The sequence below is a fragment of the Pezoporus flaviventris genome, unplaced genomic scaffold (genome assembly GCF_033815535.1).
Source record: "Pezoporus flaviventris isolate CSIRO_AGI_PZ_B2104156 unplaced genomic scaffold, CSIRO_AGI_Pfla_v1 ptg000015l, whole genome shotgun sequence".
In the NCBI taxonomy this organism is placed as follows: Eukaryota; Metazoa; Chordata; class Aves; order Psittaciformes; family Psittacidae; genus Pezoporus; species Pezoporus flaviventris.
The window spans coordinates 12,311,087-12,331,912 of record NW_026892563.1 but is presented as its reverse complement, the minus strand read 5'-3'; the positions used below and the strand labels follow the sequence as shown (position 1 = coordinate 12,331,912).

General features: G+C 39.0%; 1 long non-coding RNA gene across 2 annotated transcripts in view; it reads left to right on the top strand.

Annotated features, from left to right (window-relative positions):
* LOC133269321 (uncharacterized) overlaps positions 1 to 20,624 on the top strand; it is a 39,661-nt gene extending 19,037 nt beyond the window's left edge. The window contains exon 4 of one of the 2 annotated variants that reach the window (XR_009743413.1): positions 20,350 to 20,624. This is a non-coding gene — a long non-coding RNA (uncharacterized LOC133269321). The remainder of the gene's footprint in view (positions 1 to 20,349) is intronic. The other variant, XR_009743414.1, reaches the window with a different exon arrangement.
* The last annotated feature ends 202 nt before the right edge of the window (positions 20,625 to 20,826 follow it).

The window sequence follows — 20,826 nt, the reverse complement described above, 5'->3', positions numbered from 1 at the left end:
TTATATATCTACCCTAAATCTACCCTTTTTCAGTTTAAAGCCATTCCCCCTTGTCATATCACTACATGCTCTTGCAAAAATCCCTCTCCAGGTTACTTGTAGGGCCCCTTTAGATGCTGGGACACTACACTTAAAACTTTTTTTCAGCCTCTTACATGTTGCAATAATGATTGGCTTTGGAAGCCACCAAGTATTCCTGGTGCTTGGTGGTTGCCTGTAGCAAGTAATGCTCCCAGAAAAAAGGGCTGTAGAGCTTCAGCCTGAAGACCTTTTTCATACAAAAATGTATTTGGTATCCCTATCCAATATAAACCAGACTAGGGCTGCTCAGCTGCTGAAGTCTATATGTGGCTTGACAGGATTCTTCATGTAACCCTTTCTCCCAGAGGCTTCTTCAGTGTAGACCATGGATTCAGAGATAGCTGATACCTGTTGCTGCTGCTGCTGTTTTCCCTGCAGCCCCTCTGTTGTCACTCTGTGTATTGCTCCTCAGGAAAACACTATGCCTGTGTATGGGTTGTCACCACCAGCATAATACAGTTTGTGTGGGTCCGTTTCTTACCTGTGTGTGAGTTGTTGCTGGGGATAACTGAAGCTTGCTTACGAGCAGTGTGAATTACCTAATGAATAATTGCCCATTTTCTGGCAGTTGTCTTCCCATCTCAGAGGGTCGATAAGGATACAGACTGTGTATATAATGTATGTTTGGGAAGTCTGATGCTTTGAAGGGAGCATCCAGGATTTGCACAGGCTGTGTTTTGCTCTTGTGAATTTGCACTGCTATGATGTACAGAGCCCCCATAGGCAAATAAAGGGTGATGCTGTTGGGGTCTCACAAGATGTGTGCAGGGCTGGGGCAGGAAGCATAACATTGTGGTATTTGACAGTGCCATGCTGTCACAACTCTTGAGTGTGGAGTGGAGTTTGGAGAGGCTAGGAGCATTGTCTGGGCTCCTCAGCTAGTCCAGTTTGTTAGGTGGCCATAGACTCTAGTTTTTGAGGAAGTGTTGAAAACTGGAGAATCAACTTATAGTGGAAATACTGGGACTCCCTTATTTGTCCCCCTGGGATATCAAGTTGCTTACCCTAGCAGACCATTTTTTGATGGGTAGGGGAGTTCACATCCCCCTGCCATGCTGCATTTGTGCTTTGGTTTTGCCCTTTGGGAAAAGGGAACAGAGTTGCAAAGCATGAAACTGATCTTGTCATTGGGAGCTGGGAAGGGACAAAGGCAAATGCACAGCAGGGGTCCATCATGCAAGGCATGTTCAGGAGGGATGGCCCAGAGTGACAGTAAACAAGGCACAAGTTCTTACAATCTGGTATGGCTTGGGGCTGCAGAACTACTGTCATGGTATAACTGGTCATTGTCTTTTAGTGTATAGTATATGAGTGTGTATGCAGAAGGCCTGGTCAAATGTAACAGAGAAGGAGCAGTTAACTTTCTCAGCAACTGAAGGATGTGAAGATTTCCCAGCTGTAGATAAACTCAGTTTCTGGAGGAGAGGGCAGTGGAAAAAGATGATAACAAACAATGAAGTGAATACACATGATCAACTCCTGCAGTGTTAAATTGACCTAAAAATAAACGATGCAAACTTTGAGTTATGTTACTTTGAGTTTTTGAGACTTAAGTGTGCAAAATACTAGAATTCAGAATTACTGAGAGGAGATCCATCTTCAAACTATTAAGGCATCTGAAAGCATAAACCACTGTCGAGAGCTGAACAGGTTGCTTCAGGTAAAATTCTATAGAATATATTTAAAAATAGTGAACATGCTTATATTTTTCTGGAAAAATTACAAATTTGTGTCAGAGCTAAGTGTTTAAATTCATAGAAAGGGAAGGAATCACACTATTGTATACTTCATGAAAAACAGGGGAACAATGTAGATCTGGACTGCTATTCCCAATAGGGCTTTTCTTTTTTGTGTTCCCCAGTACATGCTAAAAATATTTTGAATATCTTAACATCTGCATTATTATGAAAAATGGCATGTCTTTGTTTTGTTTCCAGCTGTGTCATTCTTGCATTACATCTTGTTCCATTTGCTCTCTTCAGCTGGGATGCGAAGTCACTTTCTTTTGTCAGTTGTAGGCCTAATTGCTCTGTCTCTAGGACTGCACTGTGTACCACTTGGAAGAAGTTATTTCTTTTGTTCTGTCTCAACCCAAACTGTATGTTGGGGAATGTTAACTTACTTGGTTGTGGATGTGTCTTCAGTTTGGCAGACAGGGGCAGAAAATAGGGTAAAAATAAAGGGAGCTAAGCCTCTTTAAATATAGAAAACATAAGCTTGAAGAAAGACTGGGTATGTGAGAGTATTTTGCATACTGCTATGTATTAGAACATCTAAACTTAAATGCACCAGTGAGTCCCATTGATTTCAATTGAAGGATGGATGAATGGATAAAGTAGACCCTCTCATATTTGTCCAACACCCTGGCAGGCTCCTAAGGACCATGCAGCAGAGGAGGATGGGTAAGTGACGTTTGGTCACCATTCTGATTCATGTGTCAAGTATAAACAGCAAAACAGGCAAGAAAGAAATAGGGCCGGACTTGCTGTCAACACAAGAAAGGGAAATGTTGAGGCAGAGTGGTAAAGACGACAAGATGGCAGGGGAGTCATTAGCTGTTGGATGCTGTTGCTTTCCAGTACCCTGCCTGGAACACAAGATTCGTGGGTTCCTTTTTCTTGCCTAGGTCTAGGGTACTGTAAAAGATGATGCCTATGCGCCGGTTTCTTGATTGATTCAAGTAACAGAGCTGAGTGTTAATATTCTTACTCTTTCTCTCAGGTGTGCACTTGTGAATAGGTTGCCACAAAAAATGGAATCTGACTTCCTGGTTTGATCTATGATTATTTTTTTTTTCCTTCTAAAGTTGAAGAAACTTTGCATATATACAATGCACTTCAAAAGACACATTAAGGGGGCAGAGGCAGGCCACCAGAACTCAAGGGTTGGCTGAAATCAAGGTTGCATGTGTTACTTAAATTCTGCTTCCTTGGATGTATATGTTTGTGCAAAATCTTCTAATAAATGGTAAGTATTGGGGTGGGTTTTGTTTTTTGGTTTGTTGGTGGGTTTTTTTTCCCAGAAGAAACACACCTGTGATGAAACAATGGTGTTTATGGGATGAATCAGGGATAAGTAGCGAGTGAGAAGATCGCAGATATTCCTGAGATGGTTTGTTTGCACAATGCTGTAGCAGACACTTGGCTGCCCTAGGCAACTTTCTCTTCCCAGGGGTTCCTGCCAGCTGCCTCTATCTTCAACTCCCCTCTTCTGGGCAACAGCAGTCATGGCAACAGCCTCTGGGACATAACATACATTCAGTGCCCTCTCTTAGAAAATCCCTAGGTAGGGGGTTCGCATTCTTTGTAGCCTTGCAGTGAGCCAGCAGTGTGGCAGCAGTTCCTGGCTTCATACAAGCTTCCCATGTACTTCAAAGGAGGTGCTAGGCTGTGCAGGCAGCCTTCATTTATCATTTTAAAGTAGCCAGCATCCCACTAATGGTGCATGTACTGTAATTTAGGAACATCTCATCTCTAAATTTCTTCTTGTCACAAGAGTGGGAAAGTGTGAATGACAAGGCACTGGACAAAGACAGAGGAGGGTCTCATGGTTAAGACATCAGATGGTATGAGAGTGAGCTGAATTTTGGCAGTGCTGCCTATACCATAAGAGTTCCTGCATAAAACTATCATTTTTGTGGCCAACTGCTCAAATGCTGGTGCATGTCTTGTTTTCTAGATTTCCAAATCAACTCCAGGAGCCACGCAGTCATTCAAAGCCAGTTTTAGACAATTTGCTGTGAGAAGTTCAATAAAAGGCACAACCACTAGTAAGGAGTAATAGGGAGTAAGAGTTAACTAGTGAATGTATTACGTGAGACTAGAAGAATCAGTCTGAGGTTTGAAATGGTCTTGTGCTTGAATTTGCAATTTCAGGTCAAACACAACTTACTGGGATTCCCCCCTCTTCCCCTGCTGCTCCCCCTTTTTTATATTCCCCAGAGAGTGGTGCACTTAAATCACTTAAATAGAACTGATTGAAGCAAAAAATGCAATAGATGTGTCAGTTAATCTATACCTCTTTTCTATATTAAGTTAGTTTTAAATAGCATTAAAGGCTCAATTTAGCGAAGCACTTAGTAAGGCATCTAACTGCATATTTGAATTGAGGCCAGGATTGATAAACTTGGATACTGTGTGATAATGCATTCTAATAGGAACACTGCATCCACAATGGTTAATGTGTATGTTCCAAACAAGGCTGTGTCTTCGTTCTGCTTAGATTTGGGGTTGCAAGTTTCAAAGCTGGTTTATTTGTGGTTTTGTTTCACGTTTTCAGTAAGAATGGGCTACAAAAGAAATTTTCTAAGTAATCGATTTACAAGCAAAGAATACTCTCTAATTTCCCCAAATACCTGCTATCTGTCACAGAGCTCATTCCTGTTTTGATTCTTTCAGCAGTTTAATTTTTCCAATGCTTCTTGGGTAATTTGCTGTGCCTGTACAAGATCCAGTTAAAGCAGATTTTTGGAAAGAAGCTTCAGAGACTTCAGAAAACTGGAAAGGAAAAAAAATCCTCCTTAATTTCCACCAACCATTTCTCATTCTTAGTTTATGGGGAAGCATTTAAATTGCCTGAAAGGTAACTGTAATGGGGCCTTTTACAATTAAAACTAAGGCACTATTTTCTAGTTTTTAAAAAAAAAAAAAGGCAAAAATATTAATATTAAAAATAAGACATTCATGACTTCCAAAAGATAGACCTGTGCACAGTTACCCTCTTGAAAGAAAGGATAAATTTTTAAGGTCTCTAAAACACAGGAAGGAAGAACAAGAGAGGGAAACTTCATGCAAGGAATAAAGAGTGTAATTAAGACCTACCTATAGAAGAGACAGAAGAAGATGGTGCCTAAAATATTAAAAGTTTTGAAGTCTTGCTAAACTCATGCCAACTTAAACTTCTGTAAACAGAAACAAAATTAAAAGATACCTTATTTTCACATGACTTTCAAGTATTAAAGTTTTTTAATTATTTTATTTTTATAATTATATTTTTAGATTCCTGCAAAAGTTTTCAAAGTTATGTCTTGTGGCTGGGGAAAGAGCACCTTGGCCAAGTGTTATTATTTTAAAATCTTGAAATCCTTCGTAAGTGTACAGAAATTAATTTATTTTAAAAGTGTATTTTCATTACCCTTGTGGACTGAGTTACAATTTTAAAATTGAAAATTAATCTCAGTGGCTCTATCTCCTTGAAGTCTCTGTGTAAATCAAATGAAAAATCATCAAAATGCCATGCTTTTCTAAATGAGGATGGTGACTTCTAAGCGAATAGTGTCTTTAGGATATAAAAAAACTGAACCAAAATGTGTACATTGACAATATAATAGCTATTATAGCAAGGAAGAATATTTTGATTATTTTAGAATAAAATGTAATTGCACTTTTGTTAATAGACCAGTGAGGTCAGGACATTCAGAAAATCTTTGATAGGAGTGAATGGGTTTCCCACTGTATTCTCATAAAACAAAACAAATCCAGTAATGTTTGGTTTTCATGGTGCATTTGATCAACATGTTAAAAAATATAATTTTAATCAGAATTTAATAAATCTATTACCTCCTTCATTTATGGAAACAGAAAATGAAGTTATTTCCTTTTTCACTTATAATTTGTGATCCTCAGCTGAAGAATTCCGTCTGGAAATCCTCTCACAAATTTAGCATAACAGCTGATAAAGTACAAAATAGTAATTTACTGTACAGTGATAGGGCACTTTGCTTTAGTATAACAACCTTGATTTTGAGGCTCCGTGGGGTCAAAATTGCCATTTCTTTTCTGTATTTCTGTTAATCTTTTAGTAATCCTAGTTAAATCACAGGAAATATTAATTTCATATTCTCACCTTTTTCTTTAAAAAGAAAGCCTAAATAAATTTTATTACAACTACTTATAAATAAATGTCTCTGCTAGGAAAAGTACCAAAATAACAAAGTATAACTTCCTTTTGTCTCTTTTTAGATGTTATTGTAAAAGTAATTATATCACTTTATTTCTTTTCTGTTTCAAAAATCTAGACTCTTATTTTATCTTCTATGTGCATAAAGACCTAATTCCTTTTATTAAAAACAAGCAGGCAACAATGATGTAAAGTTTTGGGTTTTAGTTGTTTGGGTTTTTTTGTATTGTTTTTTATGTTTGTTTTTTTGTTTTGGCTTTTTTGTTTGGTGGGTTTTTTTTGTTTTTTTTTCAGCAGGAATGTCATCCTATATTGGCCCATCTGGTTGGGGTATATTCTCCTAGTGTGCAGCCCCAACTGGCTCAGAGTTGTGGAGGAATTGCATATGTACACAAATGTGATTATGTCCATAAATGAGAAGATGCTTTAAACCACCAACACTTAAAACAGTCAGCACAGAAAAGTCATCTGTAATCTTCCTTCTCCTTTCTGGAATAAAAATTCTAGAATATCTTTTTTTCACTACTGTTTTCTTTTGTAGCAGACTTAAAAAAGCTAGGTAGCCAATAATGGTCTAGTGAGTCTCCTCTCCTCTCCTCTCCTCTCCTCTCCTCTCCTCTCCTCTCCTCTCCTCTCCTCTCCTCTCCTCTCCTCTCCTCTCCTCTCCTCTCCTCTCCTCTCCTCTCCTCTCCTCTCCTCTCCTCTCCTCTCCTCTCCTCTCCTCTCCTCTCCTCTCCTCTCCTCTCCTCTCCTCTCCTCTCCTCTCCTCTCCCCTCCCCTCCCCTCCCCTCCCCTCCCCTCCCCTCCCCTCTCCTCTCCTCTCCTCTCCTTTTATTGTCTTCTCTTGTTTCTCTCTTCGTCTTCTCTCTTTGTCTTCTTTTTCTCTTCTCTTCTCTTGTTTCTCTTCTCAAGCTCTCACAAATGTATTGGACCATTTCAATATTTGTTTGATACATATCCCACATGTTTTATGTGCATGTATATATTTTATACACACACACACACATATATAGGGGGGTGTGTGAGTACACATATATATATATAAAACAGCAATCCAACTTCCCCACGTTTTTATCATTGTGACTGAGGCAGAATGTTTTTTTCTTCAATGGTAATGCCTCTCTCACTAGATGATTTGTAATTTTAGTTGTTCTATGTATCTAATTCCTGTTCCAGAACTCCTACAGAGAACATACTAAGGGAATATTGCTGGGTTTGATTCATATGGACAAATAAAGAACAGTGATGCAAATTTGACAGAGAAGTCAATGGCAAAAGTCTTATTGACTGCAGTGGGATGAGAATGTGTGGAGAGAGGATGTACAGTAAACACTGCTATTAAATCACCGTTGCCCCCAAATGTACTTTGTGCTGCTTCACCACTATTCACTGTGTGTATCCTTACTATTCACTTTATGAAAACTAATTCAAGTTAAAATCCTATTAAAAAGGTGTTCAACAAAATCAACCTCAGTTAGTTATAAGCTTCTTTAAAGACCTTGTTCTGTCATCTGCTTTTTAATTTAATAAAAAAAAATCAGTTATAAATTCTACAGTAAAGCAGTGATCAGTAAAGGCATTGATAATCAGCTTAGACTTGAGAAACTTAGTGGCATTACATGATGAAGAGTGGTGAACTAATATAAGGAATCTGGGGCCATTTAACTTGGAGTTGCTGTGTTTCTAATGCATATCCTTCTGCAAATAACTTCACCTGTAAGTCAAGCTAGCTTACATGTGTGCCATTAGAAAGTTATGCACATGACTAAAATCAGCCCTCTGTAGCATAGTCATTAAATGCTTTGGTGCATACTGTGACTTTGGTGGGCTATGTGAGTGCTTAGATGACAAAATTAAAGCATATGTCTCAGTCCTTGCTGAATCAGTGCTGCCTTTGTGAACCTGAAGTCCAACTGGTTGAGTGTAAATGGTATAGATGGTGTTCCTCTACATGACTCCAGTTAAAAATGGGGTAGGTTTTAAGTGTGAACCTAATGTTTTGTTGTGAGCTCAGTGAAAAAATGTGAGATGTTACAAAGCTGCTCATTGCTTTTTATCTAAGGAGAAATTGGTGTATTGCTCTGTAGAAAATGATGAAACTAGAAGATAGCATCTAGAATTTCACCATCTAGTATTTATGGTATTAATGTATCATACAAAATAGTGTTATGATTAGAAATATGCAATTTGTTCAGAACATACATATTAATCTTTTGAAAATGTAAAGCCACATACTTGGAAGTTTACAGATACGCTAATTTTGCTAAGATTTGCCAAGAACAAGTTGACAGTTTGGACCAAGGATTGCTGTGGTTGCTATGTGCAAAAGCCTAGAATAAGCCAGCGGGAAATAATACCAGGGTGGGAAAGTATTGCTATGGTTACAGAGTATGTTCTTTAAAAGAGAGGTGGATAACACAGCAAGAGTCACTGAAACTTAGGTAATATATAAAAAGCAGAAAGACTGAAAGATAATAACTGTCTTGTGCTCTTAATGGACATTTTGTTAGTTTCGAGCAAAGAGGGATTTAATTAAAGTGGGAATAATTTGTGAAAGCTTTGTTAGAAAAATATACTTAGCTTTTATTGTTTTTGTAAGTGGAATGCTAGCAGAATATCTTGCATATTTTGGCTCCATCCCTTTGTTTTTTAAAACGATTTTGATTTTTTTTTTTGTCAGTTGGATTGAGTGCTTTTAAAAAGAATAAAACTGTAATTAGACCCAAATAATTAACATAAACTTTCAAGTCAGCTTTTCAATACATTAAAAACTGCAATTTGGGTGCATTTTGCAAAAATATATGTGATACAAAAATTATTATAGAATACAATAAGAATGTAATAATAAAAGCCTGCTCTTAAGTGGTGCAGTAAATCTGAACTATAAAATTAATTCAGGAAACATCCTGTTTCACTTACAAACATCCCTAAGGGTTTAGTTGTAATCACCTCTGCTGGTTTGGTCCTGCAGATCAGTAAGTAGAAGACCACTGTACAGCTGAGTTTCCATTTTGATGTTTAGGAGGATCCTCTCCTCTCCCCTGCCAGCTCACCCTGCCCAACCAGTGTTTAGAAATGCTCTGCAGGGAAAGGTGGAGCTGGGGAGCAAGCAGTCTGGTTGGAGGGACAGGTCAGGTCTGTGCTCTAGGACCAGGAAAAGGGAAACTCCAAGAAATGGCTTTTTTTTTTCTTCCCATGGCTAGTGTACTGTTTGTCCGTCACTCTCCAATAGCCATGCCTCTGAATGTTGCATTGTTTGACTGCATTTTGAGACCCACTGCTGGAGTTCATTTGAGTCTGAATGAAAGAACCAGATGTACAAGACAAAACTCCTGAGCTGCATAACTGTACTGAAGTTTTACACCTGAGCCTGACTGATGTGCCATCTTTATTCCTTGTCCATGCTGAAGGCATGGGGTAGAACTGATTGTGCTGGGGGGTAAACGATGGAAAGAAGCATAGACAGATCTCTGCTCACAGGAGCCAGCTCTCCTTTATAGCACAACTCCACCACACCACAGAAACTGTTCATGTCACATCTCTGCCTTGGGCACATTTTGTTGAAGGTAAGAAGAGGGAGGATTTAATTTGTGGGCTGAAATATGTTCAGCTAATTGTGACTGTTCTCCATAGTTTTGTGCTGTTTTGCCTATACTATGAGATACAGATTTGAAACTTGGAGGTGAGACAACATCCTTTTACTTTGCTCTTGACAAGTAAACCTAAATAGGGGAATAACCTGCTCTACCTAGCGGTGCAGACTTTGGCTATTACAACTGGGATCAAAGAATCTCGTTAAGGTAATATTGCACCTTTGCCAGAAAAATCCTGACTTCTATGCAGTGGACACATAAGATGGACTGTGAAGTACAAAGGAGGGAAAGAATGGTCCTGATGAGGACTGAGTACACTGGGGCTGGACTAAAGTGTAAAAACTCAATGTAAAAACACTAAGACAAAGGCCCCGAGGAGAGAAGTCCAGGACAAAGACCCAAGATGGGGAAAAAGCAGGGGAAATGAGATTAACTGGGGAGATGAGTAGCCAGTTGGGCAGGAAAACAGGGATTTAAGCAAGAAGTCCCAAGAGGGAGTTGAGAACTAGGATTTGGAAACCTGATGGACTAGAGACTGTGGCAAAATGAGAACTGGGGACAGTGGGAGAGCATGATAGTGATGAGGGCCAGTGCTTGGAAGCTTAAGAGTATATGAAGAACAGCTCTCATAAGGAAGAAACAAAGGTTGTAAAAGCAGAAGACATCAAGGCTGAGGAAATGGGTCAAGAGTTGCATACAAGTACACTGATCTCTGCTAGGAAGAGACAAAGATTTCTGAGCATACCCCGACCATCACTTCCTAGATGTCTTTCATAGCTGATTCACTGTCAAAATGATGGCTTACATGGAAGAAAGCATCTTACTGATGCAGTTACTCCCTCCATGAGTACAAACAATAGAGGCTGTAGTGTAGACCCAACTGTTCCACGCTGCTATTCCATGCTGTGGTCAGGCCACTTTCTTACAAGTGTTTTCTCTACATTTTTCCTGGGGCTTTAAAAATATACTGAATATATTTTAAAATACACTGAAATATATTTAAAAATATACTGAAAAATACATTGAATAGTAAGGTAGTAAAACAGTAAGATAGGCACTAAATTATCCAAAGTCAGAATTAATTTTGGCAATGCTGTCTTAGCTCACTTCAATTCTGATTATGTAGCCATGATAGAGGATCTAGTTACATATTCACATAATGTTTATTCCACAGGATTTCCTTCTTCTACTCACTACTTCAGGTGGATTTGCATAGGGATGCATCAAATCTGACAGCTATAGACTCTGTTCTACAACCCATCTGTTTCAGATGTGACAACACGTCTGAATGTGTTGTGAATGAGAGAAGTTCGCAAAGAAAGAGTGACTTAAGGGAAGGACATCTGAGAGCTGCCCAGGGACTCTATTCCTGCCTCTGTATCAGAGGTCTGTGAGACATCCTCTGACCAGTCCCTTACCAATGCTGAAAAGATGGTTTTCTACTCATTTATGCTGTTTTCAGAACATCTGACTGTTCTTGATGTTGGCAGTGCTGAGCAGTCTGTTCCGTTGGTAAGGTCAGTGATAGCTGCATTTTGAAGGCCTCTTATTCCTGGCTGAAGACAATTTTAATGAGTGATTACTGCCCCTAGCCAAGAGCCATTGCTGTGGGGATGGCTGAGGTGGCTTTGAAGCAGCTGCTGAACCATTTCAGTTTACAGCTCAGCCTGTTAAGGTCACCTGGCACCTTTTCTCATTTTCTTTGCTATAGATTAAGTTGGATGACTACAGTCATCCAAGCCTTACTCTCTTTACACATCAGTTTCTCAGGTGTGAAATGAAGATAATTTTTGATCCTTTTTTCATAGGCAGATCATGCTTAGAAATATTATGGAAGTCACTTTCACAGTATGCATACGGTCGTGATAAGCCCGTGAAGAAATTTGCTGTATCTCAAAGCTGGAGTTAAATAGGTTACAGCAGGAAAGTCCATGGCTGTGTGAATGGCAGAGTAAATTGAAATACCATTTTGCTCATTGAAAAATAAAATAATGATTTTGTGTACTAAATGGGATGGACCTGTAAAAGGAAAAAAAATACCCAAACCAAAACAAAAATTCCCCTAAACAAACTCCCACCCACCCCCACCGAAACAAAAAAAAACCCTAGGTTTTGAACAGTAACTAAAGACTGTTTTCATGTGTGCACATGTAAAGGAAGATGGACTTAAAGTTGCACAGGAGTCCTTTAGTCTGGCTCCATCTGCCTTTTGAGTGCTCAGCTTCAGTCTGTTCAAGATAGCTTTTTGTGCATCATGCACTTTTAGAACTATGAGCATTTTACAGACCTGTAAAAGTACCTCTTTACCATAAAAACTTTAAATAACTGGGAATACTAATTCAGCAATAAAGTTTACCTAACAAACCTCATAGCAGCCTTCCAATATCTGAAGGAGGCCTACAAGAATGGTGGAAAGGGATTCTTCATCAGGGACTGTAGCAACAGGGCAAGGGGGAATGGGTTTAAACTTAAACAGGAGAAGTTCAAGTTAAATATAAGAAGGAAATTCTTTACTGTGAGGCTGGTGAGGGACTGGAACAGGTTGCCCAAAGAAGTGGCAAATGCTCCATCTCTGGCAGTGTTCAAGTCCAGGCTGGACAGAGCCTTGGGCAACATGGTCTAGGGTGAGGTATCCCTGCCCATGGCAGGAGAGTTGGATTTAGATGGTCTTAAGGTCCTTTCCAACCCTAACTATTCTATAATTCCATGAAAGCTGGTCACCTGGCAAGTCCATGTGTACCTCCATCTGGCTAACAGCCTGAAAGATTTAGAAAGTAATTGAGGTAATCTCTCTAAAAATCATGGGTTTCAATCCTATTGTTTAGGTGCAATGGACATTATATTTAAAGACTAGCATAAGCAAATATATTCTGTAGGACTTGTCTTTTCTTCCTATACACCTTTGCTTGAAAGCTGGCATTCTTTCAGTTTGCCAAGGTACCGTCCTTTCTTTTGTTTTCCGATAATTCTCAAATTAAACAGGACTTGATTTAACTCGTGACATACTATTGAAAAGGTTAGGCTTCTAGCCATGAAAACTGTGAACAACTATTTGAATTTTAATTAATGCATCACATTTGTAGAGGATAAGTTTTTGAACTAAGCTGTTGAAACTTTTTAGAGGGAAAAAATTAATGTCACTTTCTCAAAGACCAGAGAACTTCAACTGTATTTCTTTTTTTTAAAGACAACTTTCTGGATATTATGTAACATGTTTTAACTTTTTGATACAGCACCAGTAAAAGCAAGTGTAGTTCTTGTGAGAACATCACTGCTTGTTAATTATAGCTGTAAGACAACTTGGGCTAAGAAGTTCAGAGATAGGGTGATTGATTACTGGTTATCAGTCTGTGTTTATGCTGTTAAGTTTTTGATGTCCTCAATAATCCTGGTGAGATAACACTAAATAAGAACAATCAATAGGGCATCCCTGAAATACACCTGCTCTTCTACTTGGAAATTCTATAGGACTGTTCATTTTGAGTATAATCATTGCTTGAGATTTCATAACAAGATACTACTGTGCTGAAAAATAACTGAGCAGATGTTCCTACAAATATAAGAGAAATATTCTTCCTGGTTTTGTATACATGCAATAAATATTCACGTGTGTAGGAGCAGCCCAGGTATGAGAGAGTTATTTTTGTCCTCCTGTTTGTGTGCTTACCTATAGCAGAGTGAGAATGAGATTATTCCCAAACATGTCACATAGTAGCCATTAACCCCCAAAAGGAGGCTTTAAGGATATCCATTCATGGCACAATCACAAAATTACTATTGTATATCAGACAGAAGATCATAACACCAAAAGCCTGAAACTACAGTATGCCATGATAACACTGCAAAAGAAATGAGAGTAATCATTGGTACTGTGTCCCTTGATTGGCCTTTCTGAGGAAGCGGAGTACATGCCAATATACTTGCACTGCTGCTAGTCCCTGAGGAGTCAGTACAAAGCTACAGTATCTCTGCACCTCTCTGAGCCAAGTGGTTAAGTTCATCTTTTCTTTAGACATGTTTGTCTGGAGATGCTTTTCATTTTTTTAAAAGTGGATTGATAATAAAGAAAAAATACTTGAAAATACCTGTCCTCTTTTTTTTTTTTTTTTTAACTAAAAAGATCTGTAAATATTTCAAAGTATAAAACAGGAATTGAAAATATGGAAGATACTGGAAAAGATCTGAGGAAAATTCAAGCTCTGGCAATATTATTATTTTTATGTGACAGAGTCTATGAAATTTCCTTGGTGATATGAGGCACAGGTGCAGGATCCTGTTATGTTTTGGCTGATTTGCTTGTGCTGCCAGTATCTGAAGTGTTCTCAGTGAACTTTGTGATATGGGAAAAGACAGTAGGTCTCCTAGTTTGTTTCACTTTTTATGTGGTGGTAAGATGGGCTAGATTTCCCTCTGTTGCTTTTTGAATTACAAGTGGTTTCTAGTTTATCACTGAATATTAATCGCTCTTGCTTTGGGACAGACAACATATACATTTGTGTGAATAAAGAGATTTTGTTGTTTTTTAAGAAGGGAAGGATTACTGCAATTAAGGAGGAGAGGAGGAAGTTGGTTGCAAATGGGAGCACAAAGCTCAAATCAGCTGATGCTGATTCTTCTTCCCTGTCTCTCTCGACTTCTGTCTTCTCAGACCTGTTTTGTTGTTAAGAGCACAGAAGTGTCACTTTACACACGTCTCATCACACTTACTTAACTATGTATATAAAAAGAGTCACACTGTAATTTGGGTGCATAGGGTGGGTTTCAGTTGCCTACACATCATTGTCTAGTGATCTTGAAGGTGCCATAAAGTGTCCCAGGCCTTTACACAGGGTATACAAATCTTGAGCCCTTTGGAGTTTGGAGAACTGGCTGCAGGAGGTCAGGAGAGACATGGCACCAGAGACCTGGACTGAAGGAATAAATCACACCTGTAAAATCTGAAAGAATTTGTTGCCACTGGTTTTGTATTGGTGAAGTTGTTTGTTTTGTAACAAACTATCCCATTTGATAGTTGATTGTCTGATAATGAGACCCAAAAGAAAACATTTTCTACACTCCCCAGCTTCCGATGACAGTTTGACACTTCAGAGACTGCAATGGGATGCTACTAGTTCATCAGTCAAACTCAAAGAGTGCTCTTGCTGCTTCTGTTCTGTTTGAGAGCACAAAAACATCCTACAAACAAATATCTGAACAAGTTTTCCACTTGTACTTATGTAAATGTCTTACATATTTATTTCTCTAAGTTCACTCTCCCAAAATGCTGGAAGACTGTGGAAGAGGCTGAAAACGTCAAGGTAGCGGAAATAAACTGTCACTAAAATCTTACCTCTTCTATTGAAGGGGATAACTCTAGTACTTGAGACGAACAAGGAGAGAGTAATGAGCTTGAAGGATTCTTTGTCAAGGAGGAAAGTAAGTAAAAACTCTTTCACAAAGTCCAGCCTGTAGTTGAAAGTAAGAAACAATGGTGACCAGTTCTTGGCTCCCCAGTACAAAAGAGACATGTATGTTTGTCCAGAGGCATACTGGAGAGAATCAAGTGAAAGACCACAAAGATGATGAAGGGACTGGAGAATCTCCTGTGAGCAAAGGCTGAGAGCTGGGACTTCAGCCTGGAGAAGAGAAGGCTCAGGGTGAATTCGTCAGTGTTCAAACACCTGAAGGGGTGTTGCTAAGAGAACAGAACCAGGTTCTTTTCAGGGGTGTCAAGGACCAGAGGTATTCTGCACAAACTGAAATACAGGAAGCTCCATCTGAACATCAGTAGTCACTTTTTCACTGCGAGCACTGGCACAGGTTGCCCAGAGAGATGGTGGAGTCTCCATCCTTGCAGTTATTCAAAAGCTGCCTGGACCAAATCCTGGGCAGTGTGCTCTAGGTGGTCATGCATGAGCAGGGAGATGGGACCAGATGACTTTCAGGGGTCTCGTCCAATTTCAGACATTCCGTGATCTTGTCGTGGTGAGATGCCATCTCTACTGTATTTCTTAACAACAGAGAAGGTGAAAATTACCGTTCTACTGCCCTTCACTACTGTTGCTTCTGCTCTGTTTATTTAGCCATAAAAATATCTTCTAAAAGGTATTATTAATTCATAACAATTTATATTGATGTATAAAAATTATTTCTTTTAAAAGCCGTAGTTAATAGTTCTACTGTTCCTCCGTAGTACTGAAAGGATTGTGAACAATTCCTGTATTTGTGCTGCATAGCAGAGTCTATGTGACTAATGCTTGCTGATACAAGTAAACAGCTAGTATGGCTGAACACCACTGCTCTGTGCAACATAAGTCTACTCATTTTATAGCCTCTTAGAAAATAGCTATGCAGGCAAACCAAATATCGAAACTCTCTAAACATGTCTAAGCCCTTAGATACAAATCTGTGTACATTGTTTGACCAGACTTCTGGCATACTGCAATCAGATGGATTATTCTTGGACATTTGGACACTTCTTTTCCCTCTGATTTATTTAACTTTTTCTTTTGCACTTAATTGCTACCTTACCATTACTTTGATATGTAATTATAAATAAGTCTATTCATTCCTGCTTAGGGCCATAATATAGTTTTGAGACAGTCATGTATCCTGAACAGTGTACCAATCTGATAGTTATTAGTGTACTAAAGTATCACTTGGTACAATGCTACTCCTTTCTTTTCCCATCCAGCTTTCCTTGCTTGTCTGAGTAGGAAAATGCTGATTAATTTCCTTGCACTTGGAAATTTTATTTATTTTATTTTTTATTTTTTTTACCTATCTAGAAGGAGGTAGAACTAGTGGTAAACTTTCTCTTCTGACATTGTTTTTCCTGAAATAAATTATTTGATGCTACTTGTTTTCAAGAACACTTGTGTTTAGCTAGTGACTTGCTAATCTGGAAAAGGTTGCCAGTTTGGTGAACGTACTCACGATAGTTTACATCAATGGAGAATTTCTTCCTGTAATGTTGATTCAGGATAGATATTTTGAAGATCATAAACTTGAAGTGTTTCTAACATTTCTTCTTTAACTGCTTTTTTGGGTGCGATTTTTAAAAAGTGAACTCTCGTGTCATATTTGGAAAAGTTTTCCTAAGTATTTTGTGGCATTTCCTCCTCTTTCTTCCTGCTACAAGTTACCAAACCATTAATGGTCATTTGTGCTGAAACAGTCTATCAGTAAACCTGCTTGCTGTGAACTGTGCTATGTTAATTATATCTAACAGCCAAGTGTGAGGTTTGTTTTTTATATTTGTTTTGTAGTTCAATTCTCCCCACAGCTCCTCGGGGACTACAAACTAAAAATACGTTTAACTGTACAGATTGTTCTAGTTGCTTAAGAGCATTTCCTCATTCTTGTAAGGACTTGCTGTGGGATAAGCTCTGAGTTGGCTGAATGGCAAATTTCTGGCAGAAAGTCATCCATCCAATACCAGATCAGGAAGGCATCTTTCTCAAGTAGATACTATTGGTAAATTCTTTTGAGAACTGAAGGTTTTAAAGTCACAATCAGAAAAGTGGCTACCAAGGCTCTGCAAACAAGTTGACTGGTTTAAAAATAAAAAGCCCAGGAGCATCAGTAATTTGATCAGTGACATTGTCTGGTCTTGCAAAATTACACCTAATGTTATCATTCTGTGCATAATGGTCTACTTTGGGGTCATGTATCTCAGTATTAATAGGCTTTCTACCACATAAGCAGTGAACTTGTAGCAGTGGGAGCCTTGGAGTAAGAACTGCATTTCAGTTCATCCCAATAGCCCAAGAGAGCAGGACTCCTAAAAGTGACCCATGTGTGTAAAGATAATTAGGATGTCTTTTGCTCAGCATTATAGAATGCTGTCCCTTTGACAAAATTACTTTAAAGATAAAATTTCTTGAATTTAATTGTTTCAAGAACTAGATGTTGGCTCAAATGAAATCTGAGAAGTTTATCAATGTTAGTGTACCAGTTTTTAATGTCTTGAAGAGTTTGAAAATGTGTATAATAAATAAAATGTATATTATAAATAAATGTTTTTCCAGGCACAGAATGTGCTTTTCCTGCAGCAGTGAAATGTGAACAGATGTACTTTGCTATTCCAAGCCAAATTCCTTGAAAAATGTTATTCAAAACCTAAGTTTGTAAATAATTCTGGTGTAAAGTTAGATTAATGGATCACATTGTTTCCCTATCCCAGCAGAAAATACTGGTGCACCACAGTTCATTGTATTAGGTTAAAACGTGCCAGACTGTTGAACCTTGCGATGCTTGTTAGTGTAAAACAAGGTAGTTAGTCCTTTTGTTGGGCACAGGACTGGTAACCAGGGGATGAAGTTCTGTTCTTGCTTCTGTCTCCAAGCCTTCCTGTATGACCTGGAGAAAATAATTTAGTCTTCTTGAAGCATTAGGTTCTATAAACAGGAGAAAAGTTCTGCAGGTACTCAGTAGTGAGGCCTTTTAATTCCTAGGTGTTGTGACGATGCTTTGGGATCCTGAAAAGGAAGGTGCCAGATAAAGGCAAAGGACAGATTGCTATGTTCTTCCTTTTCAAGATTCGAAAGCGGAGTTTGGAAAAGCCTCTTGAAGTCCCGTTTCCTTAATATATCCATCATCAAACATAAACACTTTTTTTTTTTTTTCTTTTCTTTTCCCCCTCCCTCCTCTCTCTGGCTTGCTTTTCAGCTTTTATTTCTTACTTCTCAGGAAAATCTCCTAAAACTGGTCCCTGTGTATCTGCTAATTACTACTCTATGCCATTTTAGAAAAATGAGGAATAACTAAGTAGTTAAAGGAACTGGGCAGTAAAACGAGTAGCTTTTGGACAATTCATGAAATAGTCGGTGCCTTTTAATGGTAGGGTACTTCCTCTGCTCATGAATTATTCATTTTAATGCTTTTGTTATAATGGCGACAGTGTTCACTCTCTCAGGCAGTTCTGGATAGCCTTCCTCTGCTGAAATGCTGCACAGCAGCAGCTACCATTTGTTTTATAAACTAATGAGTCCAAGTCAATAACATAGTAAATATATTTTCATGATCACGAAAATAAGGGAAGAAAAATAGTATTATAACTAAGAGGGTCTGTTTTGCTAAAGGATTCAGTTTGTTTCTTTGCTGGGAACTATTTAGGGAAATAATTTAGAATAAACATTTTTTACAGATGATTATAATTTAGCATTAGATGCAGATCATATCTGTATTGAGAACAGACATCAGTGTCTCTATATAACATTGTGCAATAAAAAGCAATTTAAAAACACTCATTGTACATAAACACATCAAGTTTTTCTTAAAACTTACGTTTAAAGGTCTCTTTGAGACAGTTTTTTGAGATGAAACATAACATAACCACATAACCCACACAGAAAATACATCTGAGTCATGTGCGTACAGAAATAAAAGTTTCTTTGTGGTATCTAGTATCAGTCTTTCATTAAAGCGTGGACTTTCCTAAAAAGAAATTCCAATGCAGACAGTTAAGGGTTCTCCCCCTCTTCTCTCCCCACCTCCCTACCTTTTCTGACACTGACTTAAGCCCCTGAGTTTTGCAGGATGCATTAGGGACAGTCCCTGCGCAGAGTGGGAAATTCAGGGACAGGCTCTGTGGTACTGGTGTCAGTGGACAGAAGCATGTGCTCCAGTACAGTGCATTCACTCGCTCTGATGGGAGTTAAAAGGGGTGTTTTCTCCTGAACCATGTGCGTCCTTCTAAAATGCCTTCGAGCAATAGATAAGTGCGCGTGGGGGACGGAAGCAGTGAGCAGATAGATGAGAGATTAGGTCATCTGCATTACGACGGAGGGGTTTTTACGCTGAACTCTCTTCTTATTTCTTGCTGATCAGATTCTCCACATACATGGAGGGTTGAAACTGCGTAAGTAGAGAAAAGAAAACTCCATAGATGGGTATAGTTGCAGAACTATAAGGAACACTGAAGAAAAGTTTGAATTGAAAGTGTATGTGGTTTCAGGGAATCTGAATCATGCAGTATTACTTTCACTTTTTCTAGGCTTGTATTTCCTACGAACAAACCATTGGGGAGATAGAAGTTCTGATTTAGATAATGTCTTGCAGTCTTTGGAATAACACATTCCGCTGGAGGGGGAGTCCTTTTGGAAAAGGTCGCGTTCTGTGAGCGGGGAGCTTTCTCTACTGCCCACATCCACATTGTTTCTGCCGGGAATGGTAACTTTGGGCCTTTTCCTGTGAAGTTTTCATATATTTAGGTGGCTACCCCATGTAAAATGGAAGCACCGATAGGAACCCCTCCTTTCCTTTTTCCTGTAGCTCTGCTCAGCCCATTCTCTGTTAGCATGGTAGTGGTACAAAGTGTGTGGTCTTTCAGCTCTGACTAATGCATTTTGTGCTGTGTGACTGAAAATGTCTCGTAGTCTGCCAGGGCTGACTGAGGGCTGTGGAATGTGGTGCCTTTTCTCTGTTTCTTTCTGATTTCCCCCCCCCCCCAGTAGAAGTGTGTAGGCAGCTTGTTGAGAAACCTCGAGATGCAGGGGAAATGCTTGTACGTTGTGGAATGCGGCTTCCCCTGGGAGACCCTGGCCAGGCGGGCGGGCAGTGAATGAGCAAAGTGGAAGAATGAGAAAGCGAGGAGGTTGGAGGCAGGGACAGATAGGAAAGAGTGAGAGAGGAGGAAGGAAGGAGGTGGAAACGGAGGGGCCCATTTCCCTTTTTCTGAAGCAATGACAGCTGGTTCTGTCCTGCCTCACATGACAAAGTGCTGTGGAGAGGAGTATTTAAGCTGGAAGCCAGTGAGCAAGGGTGGTCAGCTGATTTTATTTTAATTTCTTTCCAGGCTTCAGTCAGGTGATCGCTGATGACTAGTCAGTCCACCAAGAAGGGACTTCAGCACGCAGGTAAGAGAGAAGCTGCATATTCTTACATGAAGCTGGGGGGTGCAAGGGGGGAGGTAAACAGCTCTAGCATTGTTTGAATAGTTTTAAAAAAAAAAGCCTGACTTGCTTGGGTGTGTAGCCCTGTGATTGTCTCTAATGCATCTACTGCTGCTGTTCAGTCTTGTTCTTGCATTTTTTTTACTCTTTTTTTTTAAATCTGTCTTTAATTAGACACTTTATTGGGAAAAAAAAAAAAGACCAATTGTGTGCTGCTAAATATAGTCGGGGGTATTGCATGAATGTTGCATTTTGTTACTTTCTGAATAAAATAACTTTCCATAAGGCAAGTGTGTCAAACTCATATTTAGAGGGGAATTCCCAAATACTTAAGCTATGAGTCATAAAAAGTTAAAGGACCAGTACAAGAGTTCAGGATG